We start from the raw sequence: 13,172 nt of genomic DNA on the forward strand, positions 1-13,172 counted from the left end.
TCTCCCTCGTCTCTCTTCCTCCTTCGATCTGCATCACCATTCTCTTCCTTTGATATATGTCGTCGGTAGATTCTTGACCCTCAAGCAAGGATCTGGTGGTGAGGGGTGCATCGTGCTTGTGTCCTCGGCACTGGCGGTGACATTGCGCCCTAGCTAGGCGGTGTCCAAGGCAATCATTGAGGCCATGGTGTGGGTCGCCACGAAGGAGCTTGGGTTCACGCTGGTGACGCTGACCTGCGCCACGTCAGGGCCGTGGCGGTATTAGCACGTAAGTGCATGGTTTTTGCAGTTGGAAAATGTTTAGTCATGAACATACTGCAGCAACTATTCCCAGATGTAATGGCTCCTTTAGGCAAAGCTAATAGTCATTCTTTAGCTTCTCCTCTCAGAGAGAAAGGAAACAAGTGGATGTATACACGCATCCTCTCAAGGAGAGCCTCCAAATTAGTTTTGTTGAACCACAGTAAGTAGTTCGACTTAACCTCATGTTGCTCGGTTGTGACATCAAGTTGCATGATCGATGCATGCTTAGAATCACCATTGGGAGTAGCAAACATCCAAAGCTCTTTAGTAGCCATAATAATAATTTTGGGTTTTCTTAACATGTGAAAAATGAACTAATGGAAAAATCTAAAATGAAAAATAAATAAGGACTCTAGTAACGATACTAGGGTAGCAAATACCTTCCCGACAACCGGCGCCAGACAAAGGGTTGATTACCCTCGATTACGTTTCAATGTAGATATATTCTTCTTCTCTAGAGACCCTAGCATTTATCGAATACATGAAGTGAATAATGCTTGGAAAGGAAATATCTGCAGGTACTTGATATCTCAAAGCATGCCTGTTTCCCGGTCCAGTCACAAAGGTGATTAAAAACATAATAATGAAGAAATATGGCAGGGCTTAAGGTTTGACATGCGATCGTGTACATGCACCCAGGATACCAACTAGATAAATCAACATGGCATTGGTAAACACCGTTACACATATCATGCGAACAAATTATGTCGGATATGCATCCTAATAACCCCATGACCGTCTGCCACCGCAACAAGTTCTATTGTCCAACCAACGCCCTATCCGATTCATGGGGTAACCTCGGTTATTAAGGATAACGAGACCAACACATTGGGAGTTCAATGACTGAACTGTATCTACCCCTAGAGACTTGATTACAATTACTTTCATCAATGTTTGGCATATTGTTCCTCTCATCTATGTACCTTGCCTCACCTTGTTCCGATCTTCAGTTCTCGAGTACCTGCGAGTCCTAGGATCGAGGTAGAGAGAAGAGATAAAATCATAACACAACACATAGGAATAACATTGATGGTGTAATACACCGGTGGTATCTTCTCCGAGGGGAGCCCGACAACAGGCTGCCACGCACGGGCATTTGTGCTAGTATAATGTAATGTAATCTTTAGGGTGATAGTATACATCGCAACATGCTACTTGTTCTCTTTTACCCTTCATAGAGATTCTTTTTTTGCTAATACATATTTATAAGGCAAGTTTACAATGTGAATACATCAAACTAGTTCCAAACATTTCACTCTATCCAATTCAATTGTTCATCCACAATACAGGCATGGTATAAGGTCTCACAAGAACTCAAAATAAGTAGCCAATAACAGGTTCTGCTCTAAGCTATGTTGCTTCTATGGTCCATGAACTACATTTAAAGAGGCACAGTACTTTGAAGTTCTTGTCTGAGGACACACACACGCAAAAATCTATAGAACATCGGTTAATTCTGTTGGTTCCATGCATTAAGCAATTGTTCAGGATGAATTTGTCAGTAGACTCGTCTTCAAAGGCTAGTAGTGATTGGGTAAGTGCCTACAAGAATAAAAACATCAAGCTTCAATTAGATACATATTTTGCTGCAGAAATATGGCAACGTATGAAAACAAGACTGACTATTTGTGTGCAGATGCATTAGAAATGGGGAAAAGAAGTACAACCTAAAATGGCAAGAGGTATGAGTTTTAGAAATCTTCAATTTTTAGTATTGCTATGTTGGGAAAACACATACGGAGATTGATGACAAACCAAAATGTTTGTGTGTTACAAATTGCATGAGTGCCAAAAAGAAAGGAGCAATTCGCATGTTTGGCAAGCAATCTTGAAGGACTGTACAATGATGGAAATCGGATAAACTAAAAGTATAGGCGAGACGCCAGCCCTAAAAAATATATGACAAATAAAGTACGAGACAAGTTATAAAAAAACTACTGTACAAGTACTAGGCATGACTGCCGGCTTAGCACGGAAGTGGAGGCCTAACACCACGCTAACAAAATTTAGATGAGCAAGCCGACCTAGCAATGGCTTACATGGTGTTGCGTAGTACGATAGCAAGGCATGTTATTTAGCTCTTTTTATTAGAAAAAGGTATTTAGCTAGTAATATATTATGATATGTTTTCTATAATGAATTTGAGTTAAAACATACTGCAATTGAGCTAAAACACAAGAGAGAAATGTGATAACTTAGGATTTATAACAAAAATCAACTACTATGTTAAAAGAAGAGATGTTTACCTTCTATGATGATGTCCTCTCCACAATCCGATATAATTACAGTCAAGTTTTTAGTTCTTCGGCAAAGTTTTGTGGCACGAAATATTTGGATCTGTAAAGTCAACAATATAATATAATTACAAAGTTCCATGGTTGGCATAAATTATACAATCAATAATAAAAACACAATAACAACTTACTTGAACATCTATTTCGGCATTTAAGCATTTTGCTTGTTCAAAATGGTCCTTGCCTATGTCCAACAACATCTTTTCCAGCTGACAAGTTAGAAATTTCAATAGCATAAAAAATCACATTAATAAATTAGACACACGTATACACACAAACACACACACCAACCCCCCCCCCCCCCCAATACACAAACACAATCTCTTTTAATTTTAAAACACTTACCTCAATTGTACTGGAAGTATATTCTCCATTGAAACATTCAATAATATCACCCTTCCGGATTCCAAGTTTCTCAGCATTTGATTCTTTTGACACCTATGTTTAATTGAACATGATTACTCCATGATATGCATGTAAGTAATTTGGGGACAACTAATATAAATGTGAAAATAAACAATGTTAAGCACCACCATATACCTCTTCAACAATAAGACCAAACTCAATGTTATGCTTACGCCTCATCCTCTCAATACAAATAGGATCTAGAAGCTTGATGGAAGTAAAGGTCATTCCAAGGTGGGGCCGAGGGATGCACCTATACCAAATATAAGCATTAAGATTGTAATCATTTTACAGGCTTGTTTTAAAATGAAACAACATATTTCATTAGAATCAACACCAAGTGAGTACCATACAAGCTTAATCAAGAATATTATATAGAATTAATACCATAATAACAAGACATTAGTTCACACCCTTCTCAAAAGAGGATTAAACTAGAAAAATAAGTCACCAAGTTAAAAAGAAAAATAAATCTTTACACCAAATTAAGTCCCTATACCCTGCATATGGATAGTTTCAAAAACACGCAGAATTCGATAAGGTGACCAACACACATTTCCTCTATAGTGATAGACACATTTTATAGCACTCCCGTAATGATTTTTCTGAATCATACTTTAGCAATTCATTCAAACATAGTAATTATTAAGCAACCACAATCCGAAAATAATTTTGTAGTTATTCAATTGTATTGCATGAGTTACATTATATAACATAATGCATTAGCTTAATTAACAACACTATAATGGAATTGCGAATAAGGGTCGTACTTTAACTTTCTCCATGAATCCAAGCACTTGTGCAATATAGAAGTTGGTAAAAAGGTCTCATTGATTTGATTGTTAACCATTCCCACAACTTTCCCTTCCAAGTCAATGATAGGGCCTCCATCGTCACGCAACTACAACATAGTGACGATAACTATATTATAATTTATCATTTGTACTAATAAAATAGCAACATTAATTAAAATAGAAAACATAAAGTTAGGATTAGATCATAGTACGTACGCTATGTTCATTGTTGGAAAAATACATGTAGTGACATCTCTCGTAAGGGACTGGAATCATATACTCCACCCTACCATGGGTTATCCTTAGATCAAGACTTTCATCTCTTCCAAGTCGGAGCACATCTTGACCAGAGTGCACATTGTCATTAAAAGTGGACAGTCGAACCGGTTTGTTCACTACAACCTCGTAAAGAGCAAATTCATAGTGCTTCTGGAGGTAGAGGAGACTGGCTACTGCAGTTGTGTCATCAAACAAGTGAACAATGTAACACCCCGGATGTAACTTTCCCAATTTGTACTCCAACTCTTGCCGTTTCCGGCGTCAAGTTATATTTATTTCTCAGGTTCGGGTCTTTGTCTCCGTGTGTTGTTTTCTTTGTCATGCATCTCATATCATGTCATCATGTGCACTGCATTTGCATACGTGTTCATCTCATGCATTCGAGCTTTTTCCCCGTTGTCCGTTTTGCATTCCGGTGCTTCGTTCTCCTCCGGTGGTCATTTCTAGCTTTCTTTCGTGTGTGGGGATTAAACATTTCCGGATTGGACCGAGACTTGCCAAGCGGCCTTGGTTTACTACCGGTAGACCACCTGTCAAGTTTCGTACCATTTGGACTTCATTTGATACTCCAACGGTTAACCGAGGGACCGAAAAGGCCTCGTGTGTGTTGCATCCCAACACCCCTCCAATTTGGCCCAAAACCCACCAAACTCTTCTCCATGTCCTAGAGCGTTCGATCACGACCGCGTGGCCGAAAACTGCACCTCATTTGGACTCTCCTAGCTCCCTCTATGCCTATAAATACACCCCCCCTCCGAAATTCGCGGTTCGTTCTCCCCCTAACCCTAAAATCTCAGATCCGACGCCGCCGGACACGTCCGCCGCCACCGCCTGCCCAACCACGCCATGCCACGTGGCGCGCCGCCCTCCACCCGCCGCCGGCCCGCGAGGGCCCAAGGCCGGCCCCCGCCGCCGCGCACCCGGGCCGCGCCCGGCTCCCTCGACCGCCGCCCGCGCCCGACCTCCTCCTCCCGCGCCGGCGAGGCTCCGCCACTGGAGCCGCCCCGCTCCGGCAGCCCCGCCGCGCCGCCGCGGCCGACCTCGCCGCCCGGCGTCGCCTCCTCGGTCCGACGCCGCGCCGCCGCGGCCGACCTCGCCGCCCGGCGTCGCCTCCTCGGTCCGACGCCGCCCCGCCGCGCCGACCTCGCCGCCGTCCTCGCCACGGCCGCCGCCCGCCACCACCGGCCGCCCCGGCCTCGTCCCCAACTCCGGCGACCGCCGGTGAACAGTGCCGCCGCCGTCTCAGGCCGCGTGCCCCGAAACCCTAGATCTGGATCCAGAGGTTGTTTTTTTTTGCTAAGTCCCGGATATTTTTACTTCATATGCTCCTGTTCGAGGTCCCGTAACTTTGCATCTGTAGCTCTGATTCATGCATATAGCATATCAAAATGTTCATCTCAGAGAGTACATCATTTCATTCCTTTGCATCATTTTCATTTGAGCTCATCTTGATGCCCGAAATGCTGTTAGAAGGAGGCTTCGTGAGTTAATTGTCAGATCTGCTAGCTCATCTTAGACTTTTGTCATTTTTGCCATGATTATTGTGTGCATGCTATGCCTGTGAGTCCTTCATATGTTTTGTTAAGGGTTTTGTCATCTTTCCATAGGTGCAACCCATGCATTTTTAGGATGTGTGTGGTGACTTGTGCAAGCTTGCAAAGTGAGGCACCCGGTAAAACTGTTTTCAGGGACTTAGTAGTTTTCACTAAGTCTGGGATTGTTTAGTTCATGATGCCATATGTTCTTGTTGTTTCCTAGTGATCCGTGCCTCTTTTGAGGATGATCAGTAAGGGAGTTTTGTTAATCTTGTAGTGCTCTATCCATCCATGTCTTTGTTTGCAATTATGGAGCACCCTAGCTTGAGTCAATCGAGCTCTACTTTTGCTTCGTTGTGAATCTGGGTAGATCGTCAACTCGTTTGCGATTTTGCCGGTGTTATTGTAGTTGATCCGTGCATGCTATGCCATTGTTCTTGCCATGTATAGCTTGCATTTTGTGCCTTCTTTATGGATGTATGCTTGTCTTGCCATGACTTACACCATAGTGAGTGCATCGAGCTCGTTTACATGCCTTCGTGAGTTATATTTCAGCATGTCTCAGTTTTCATTAAGTCTGAAAACTGGTTATGATTTTGCTATGTTCGTGTGCTTGTTAGTATATTTTGTGATCCCTTTTGGCTCAAGGTCACTAAGGGACTTTTGTTACGCTTGTTGAGTAGCTCCATGCTTCTTTATCATGTTCAGGTCCTGTAGCATGTTGTTTTGTTGCTCCGAAGAGGGCTTCATGATCTGAAATTTCAGACAAGTGTTAATTTCACTAAGTCTGAGATCTGTTTACCGTTTGCGTTTTTGCCATGCTTGTTTGAACCTGTTAATGGATGAATTGACCGTAGCTCAGTGCTAGACTTTTGTTAAGAATCTTGTGTACATCCCTGCCATGCATTTTTTTGTCATGTTCGGGTGCTGTAGCATGTTCATCTCATTGCGTTTAGATGCCTACTTGCTGTAAATCGCAGACCGGTGTCATTCTTAAATCGCTTGCCATTTCCAAACCGTAACTCCGATTTCGGCGTTCTTTATATCGTTTTCAAGAGATTTCACGCCATCTTTCCAGTGGCATACTTGGTTTTCCAAGTTGAGGCCAGGTTCATGCATTTCCTGTCATATCTTGCATTTTGCATCCCGCATCGCATCCCGCATAGCATGTCATCATTGCATCTTATTGTTTGAGCTTGCACGTGGTTGATTGTATCCTTGTTGCTTGTTTGTCTTGTTTGGGTAGAGCCGGGAGACGAGTTCACTAACGAGGAGCCCGTTGATTTTGCTTTTGAGGATCCAGTCAACTCTGACAGCTTTGCAGGCAAGATGATCATACCCTCGAAATCACTACTATCTTTGCTATGCTAGTTTGCTCGCTCTTTTGCTATGCCAATGCTACGATGCCTACCTTTTGCTTGTCAGCCTCCCAAATTGCCATGTCAAACCTCTAACCCACCTTGTCCTAGCAAACCGTTGATTGGCTATGTTACCGCTTTGCTCAGCCCCTCTTATAGCGTTGCTAGTTGCAGGTGAAGGTTGGAGGTCGTTCCTTGTTGGAACATTTATTTACTTGTTGGGATATCATTATATTGCTATGTTATCTTAATGCATCTATATACTTGGTAAAGGGTGGAAGGCTCGGCCTCTCGCCTAGTGTTTTGTTCCACTCTTGCCGCCATAGTTTCCGTCATATCGGTGTTATGTTCCCGGATTTTTGCGTTCCTTACACGGTTGGGTTATAATGGGAACCCCTTGATAGTTCGCCTTGATTAAAGCTTTTCCAGCAATGCCCAACCTTGGTTTTACCATTCGCCACCTAGCCTTTTTTTCCCTTGGGTTACCGGAGCCCAAGGGACATCTTATTTTAACCCCCTCCCGGGCCAGTGCCCCCTCTGAGTGTTGGTCCGAACCGGGCAGCCTGCGGGGCCACCTCGGGGAAACTTGAGGGTTGGTTTTACTCGTAGCTTGACCTATCTGAGTGTGCCCTGAGAACGAGATATGTGCAGCTCCTATCGGGATTTGTCGGCACATTCGGGCGGTGTTGTTGGTCTTGTTTTAACCTGTCGAAGTGTCTTGAGTAACCGAGATACCGAGTCTGATCGGAACGTCTTGGGAGGAGGTCTATTCCTTCGTTGACCGTGAGAGCTTGTCATGGGCTAAGTTGGGACTCCCCTGCAGGGATTGATCTTTCGAAAGCCGTGCCCGCGGTTATGGGCAGATGGGAATTTGTTAATGTCCGGTTGTAGATAACTTGAACCTTAATTAATTAAAAGGAATCAACTGAGTGTGTTGCCGTGATGGCCTCTTCTCGGCGGAGTCCGGGAAGTGGACACGGTGTTGGAGTAATGTTTGCGCAGGTTGCTCTCTAGTTTCTCGCTCGCGCTTTGCCTCCTCTTCTCGCTCTCTTTTGCGAATATGTTAGCCACCATATTTGCTAGTCGCTTGCTGCAGCTCCACATATTTACCTTGCCCTTCCTATAAGCTTAAATAGTCTTGATCGCGAGGGTGCGAGATTGCTGAGTCCCTGTGGCTCACAGATACTATAACTCCAGATGCAGGTCCAGGTGATTCCGCTCCAGGTGACGAGTACGAGCTCAAGTGGGAGTTTGACGAGGACTCTCAGCGTTACTATGTCTCTTTTCCTGATGATCAGTAGTGGTGCCCAGTTGGGTTTTGATTGGGACCGTGTCGCATGTTGGGTTTTTCTTCTATTTTGGCGCCGTAGTCGGGCCATGAGTGTTTGGATGATGTATGTTATTTATGTACTTTGATGTGACGTGGTGAGTGATGAAGCTATGTACCTAGGGTCACGGACCCGTCCAAAGAGCCCTACCCAAGGACATCCCCTAGAAGAAGTCAACTTTCAATCGACTTGAAGGTATCCCACTCGACCAAGAAGCTACCACTTGACCAAGAAGCTACCACTCGACCATGAAGCTAATCACTCGACTGCCAGGAGACCTACGGTCACTCAGTAGGCAAACGGTCAGCTGTTAAGTAGTCTTCATGGTCATTATAGCACTTTATTAGAGGCGTTACCAGTAACGCCCAATCTTAAATGTACCTTAAACCCTGCATTACTGAGGGCAGGAGGGGGCCGGCGAACTCTATATAAGCCACCCCCCTCCTCAGTATGGAGGGTTCGCACCCCTGTAATCCATACACGCATAATCCAGTCGACCGCCTCCGGGCTCCGAGACGTAGGGCTATTACTTCCTCCGAGAAGGGCCTGAACTCGTAAACCTCGCGTGTAACAACTTCCCAATAGCTAGGATCTAGCCTCTCCATACTCACCCCCCTACATCACTGTCAGAGTCAGAACCACGACAGTTGGCGCCCACCGTGGGGCCGGAATCTTAGCACTTAGTTGGAGAACTTGCGATCTTTTCCGATCCCTTTGATCATGGTTTCTTGCGGAGTTTTGGTGGAGGGCCGCATGATCCGTCTCGGCGCGCTCACCTTCATCGCCGATGACTCCGCCTGGCTTCAGGAGGCACCACTCGACATCGACGCGCTCCCCGTTCGCGGCGCGACGCACTTCCACGCTTGCATTCGTGGCGTCCTCCTGCGGCAGCCGTCGACCCAGTATCGGTCGGCCCCTACATCGTCTCCCCGCCCTGTCTCCCACCAGCGCAAGCGCTCCGGTCGGTCGAGACTTCAGCGATGGGTGAGGCACGCCGTGGCCCGCCAGTCGGCAGCCCCACAAGTTGCGGCAATCGAGCCCGTCGAGTCCCTCTATGGCCTGTTCGACCTGTCGACTGGCTCCGTGGGGACCGCATCCGAGTGCGACAGCAGCGACCCAGCGGCTGAGGTTCTGGCGGTCGATGGGACACACAGTCCCCCCGGTTTCCCTCGCACTGATGGAGGCGCAGGTGGGGGCGATCCGTCGCATCCCCACGATGAGTATCTCCCCGAACCTCTCACATCATTACAGCGAGAGGAGCTTCGCCGCCGGAACATGGATGCGCTCCGCACTCCTATCGTCAGAGAGACCCCTGAGGCCCGGGCCTTAGAGGACGCGCGTTTGGCCAACTTGGCCGAGCGCACTCGACTGGAGAATCTCCAGCGAGCACTCGATGAGCAAGCGCGTCAGCGGGCTCCCGAGTCTAGTCGACGCCAGCTCTTCCCGCCGACGCGGGTATATCGAACCCCAGTTCAGAATTTGGCCGCCGCGGCCCGTATAGCAGAATCGATTCAGCCCTCCCAGTCGGAGGCTGGCAGGGGCTTGTTATAGATCAGAGCATTGCTCCGGGCGGCGGGAAACCAGAATTCCGCTGTCTCTCAGTCGCGGAATAGGATCCACAGTCGATCTGTCGCAACAGATACAGTCGAGTCGGCTCACAGCCCGAGATCGCCCCCGAGGCGTGAGGGACGTGGTGACCGGCATGATCAGTACGGGAGGAATGAGCAGTATGATCACCGATTCGACCGTGATGATCGACGTCGAGTGCCAACCCCTCCCCCGAGGAGTGGGTCATATGCGCCTCGACGGCAAGATGACAGACGCCCTCATAGTGTTGGGCAGAGGATTCCAGTCGACCCCAAGGACCCAGGCTTTGATGCAAGATCCATCCTCGTTCAAGGTTTGGTTGACAGGAACAGAGCTCATCGAGAAGGCCACAACAGAGATGCGCCTGCCAGCAGCAGAGTACGCGCTTCAGGGCCAGAGTGTTTCAGTCGAGCCATCAGAGCCGCAGTGATTCCTCCCAATTTCAGGTTGGCGACTGGAATCAGCAAGTTCACCGGTGAATCTAAGCCTGACACCTGGCTCGAAGATTACCGAGTGGCCGTACAAATTGGCGGTGGCAATGATGAGGTGGCCATGAAGCATTTGCCTCTCATGTTAGAGGGCTCGGCCAGAGCGTGGCTAAATCAGTTGGCACCCAGCAGCATTCACACTTGGGAGGACCTCTCCCGAGTGTTTATCACAACCTTTGAAGGAACATGCAAGCGACCTGCAGGCCTTACAGAGTTGCGGTCTTGCGTGCAGAAGCCGAATGAAACTCTGAGGGAATACATCCAGAGGTGGATCACGCTGCATCACTCGGTTGAGAATGTGCCAGACCATCAAGCAGTTTGTGCCTTCAAGGAAGGTGTTAAATACAGAGAGTTGAATCTGAAGTTCGGTCGAACTGGAGAGATGTCTCTGAATCGGATGATGGAGATTGCCACCAAGTATGCTAACGGAGAAGATGAAGATCGACTCCGGAGTGGCAAGCAGAAAGCAGTCGCCCAGGAAACCGGAGGCAATTCCAGTCGGAAGTAGAAGCGGAAGGCCGAGCCAGCCGCTCCTGGGGAGGCCCTGGCCGTAGCCCAGGGAAACTTCAAGGGAAAACCCAAGGGCACCTGGAAGCCCAAAAAAGTCAAGGATCAAGACGGAAATGATGTTTTGGATCTGCCATGTCACATCCACACCAAGAAGGATGAAGAGCGTAATTTTATTTACCCAAAGCATACCACTCGACAGTGCCGGCTCCTGATCTAGCAGTTCCAAGGAAAGCAGTCCAAGGATAAGGAAAAAGAGTCGGACAGAGTCGAGGACAAGGAAGACAGTGACGATGGATACCCCCAAGTCAATTCCACCCTGATGATTTTTGCCGCTGTCGAAAGCAAAAGTCGACTGAAAGTCATTAACCGAGAGGTGAACATGGTTGCCCCGGCAACACCCAGTTACCTGAAGTGGTCTCAGACTGCCATCACATTCGACCAGTCTGATCACCCGACGCACATTGCCACCCCTGGGAGGCAAGCTTTGGTGGTCGACCCAATTGTTGAAGGCACTCGACTGACTAAAGTCCTGATGGATGGTGGCAGTGGCCTGAACATACTGTATGCTGAAACATTGAAAGGAATGGGCATTCCGATGTCCAGGCTCAGCACCAGCAACATGAGTTTCCACGGAGTCATTCCTGGGAAGAAAGCCCAATCACTCGGCCAGATCGCTCTTGATGTGGTTTTCGGTGATTCAAAGAATTACCGCAAGGAAAAGTTGACATTCGAGGTTGTGGATTTCCAAAGTGCTTATCACGCCATTTTAGGCAGGCCAGCTTACGCACGCTTCATGGCCCGGCCATGTTACGTGTACCTCAAACTAGAGATGCCTGGCCCCAAAGGTGTGATCACTGTTACGGGCAATCGGAAGAAGGCGGAAGAGTGCTTTCAGAAGGGCTCAAAGATTGCAGATGCTCAGATGGCAGTGGTCGAGCTGCAAGAGTACCAAAAGACTGCCGATCCAAGCGAGTTGTTACGAGCCAAGAAGCCTGCTTCGGAATCAGCTTTTCAGTCGTCCGGTGAAACAAAGACAGTCCACATTCACCCGACCGACCCCGATGCTGCCCCGACTCACATCTCAACGACGCTTGACTCCAAATAGGAAGAAGCGCTCATCCAGCTCGTCCGTGAGAACTGGGACATCTTCGCATGGAAACCCTCTGACATGCCTGGAGTTCCCAAGGGGCTGGCTGAGCACCGTCTACGGGTCGACCCAAAATTCAAGCCTGTGAAGGAACATCTTCGACGGTCCGCCGTCCAGAAGAAGCAAGCCATTGGCGAGGAGGTGGCTCGGCTCTTAGCAGCAGAGTTCATCCGAGAAATTTACCACTCCGAGTGGCTCGCCAATGTCGTCATGGTCCCCAAGAAGGACAAGTCACTTCGCATGTGCATTGATTTCAAACATATCAATCGGGCCTGCCCGAAAGATCATTTTCCTCTCCCTCGCATCGACCAAATAGTCGACTCGACCGCGGGGTGCGAGAGATTGTCTTTTCTAGATGCTTATTCCGGGTACCATCAAATCCGTCTGTATGGACCCGACGAAATCAAAACAGCTTTCATCACCCCATTCGGATGCTTCTGTTATGTCACTATGCCGTTCGGCCTCAAGAACGCCGGAGCCACGTTCATGAGAATGATTCAGAAGTGTTTACTCACTCAAGTCAGTCGGAATGTGGAGGCATACATGGATGATATTGTGGTCAAGTCACGCAAAGGTTCCGACCTGCGAGCTGACCTTGCCGAAACCTTTGCCAACCTCAGGAGGTATGATATCAAGCTCAATCCATCAAAGTGCACATTCGGAGTTCCAGGCGGAAAGTTACTCGGTTTTCTTGTTTCCGAACGAGGGATCGACGCCAATCCTGAGAAAATTGGCACCATACTCCGGATGAAGCGTCCTGTATGCGTGCACGATGTCCAAAAGCTTACAGGCCGCTTGGCCGCTTTAAGTCGATTCATTTCTCGTCTCGGTGAAAAGGCGTTGCCTCTTTACCGACTGATGAAGAAGTCTGACAAATTCGAGTGGACTCCAGAAGCTGACGCAGCATTTGCAGAGCTCAAAGCTCTGCTCTCCACCCAGCCGGTGCTTGCTGCCCCAATCAGCAAGGAGCCTCTGCTGCTTTACATTGCAGCCACAGGACAAGTTGTCAGCACAGTACTTACGGTCGAGCGGGAAGAAGAAGGAAAGACCTTCAGAGTTCAGCGCCCAGTCTATTATCTGTCCGAAGTTTTGACCCCTTCAAAACAAAGATACCCTCACTACCAGAAGCTTGTATATGGGATTT

The 13,172-nt window shown here is 47.6% G+C and overlaps 1 pseudogene; it reads right to left on the reverse strand.

Moving 5' to 3' along the window:
* LOC125506871 (uncharacterized) overlaps positions 1-13,172 on the reverse strand; it is a 46,631-nt pseudogene that overhangs the window by 14,041 nt on the left and 19,418 nt on the right.

The sequence above is a fragment of the Triticum urartu genome, chromosome 5A (genome assembly GCF_056163025.1).
Source record: "Triticum urartu cultivar PI428250 chromosome 5A, HENAU_Tu73, whole genome shotgun sequence".
NCBI lineage: Eukaryota > Viridiplantae > Streptophyta > Magnoliopsida > Poales > Poaceae > Triticum > Triticum urartu.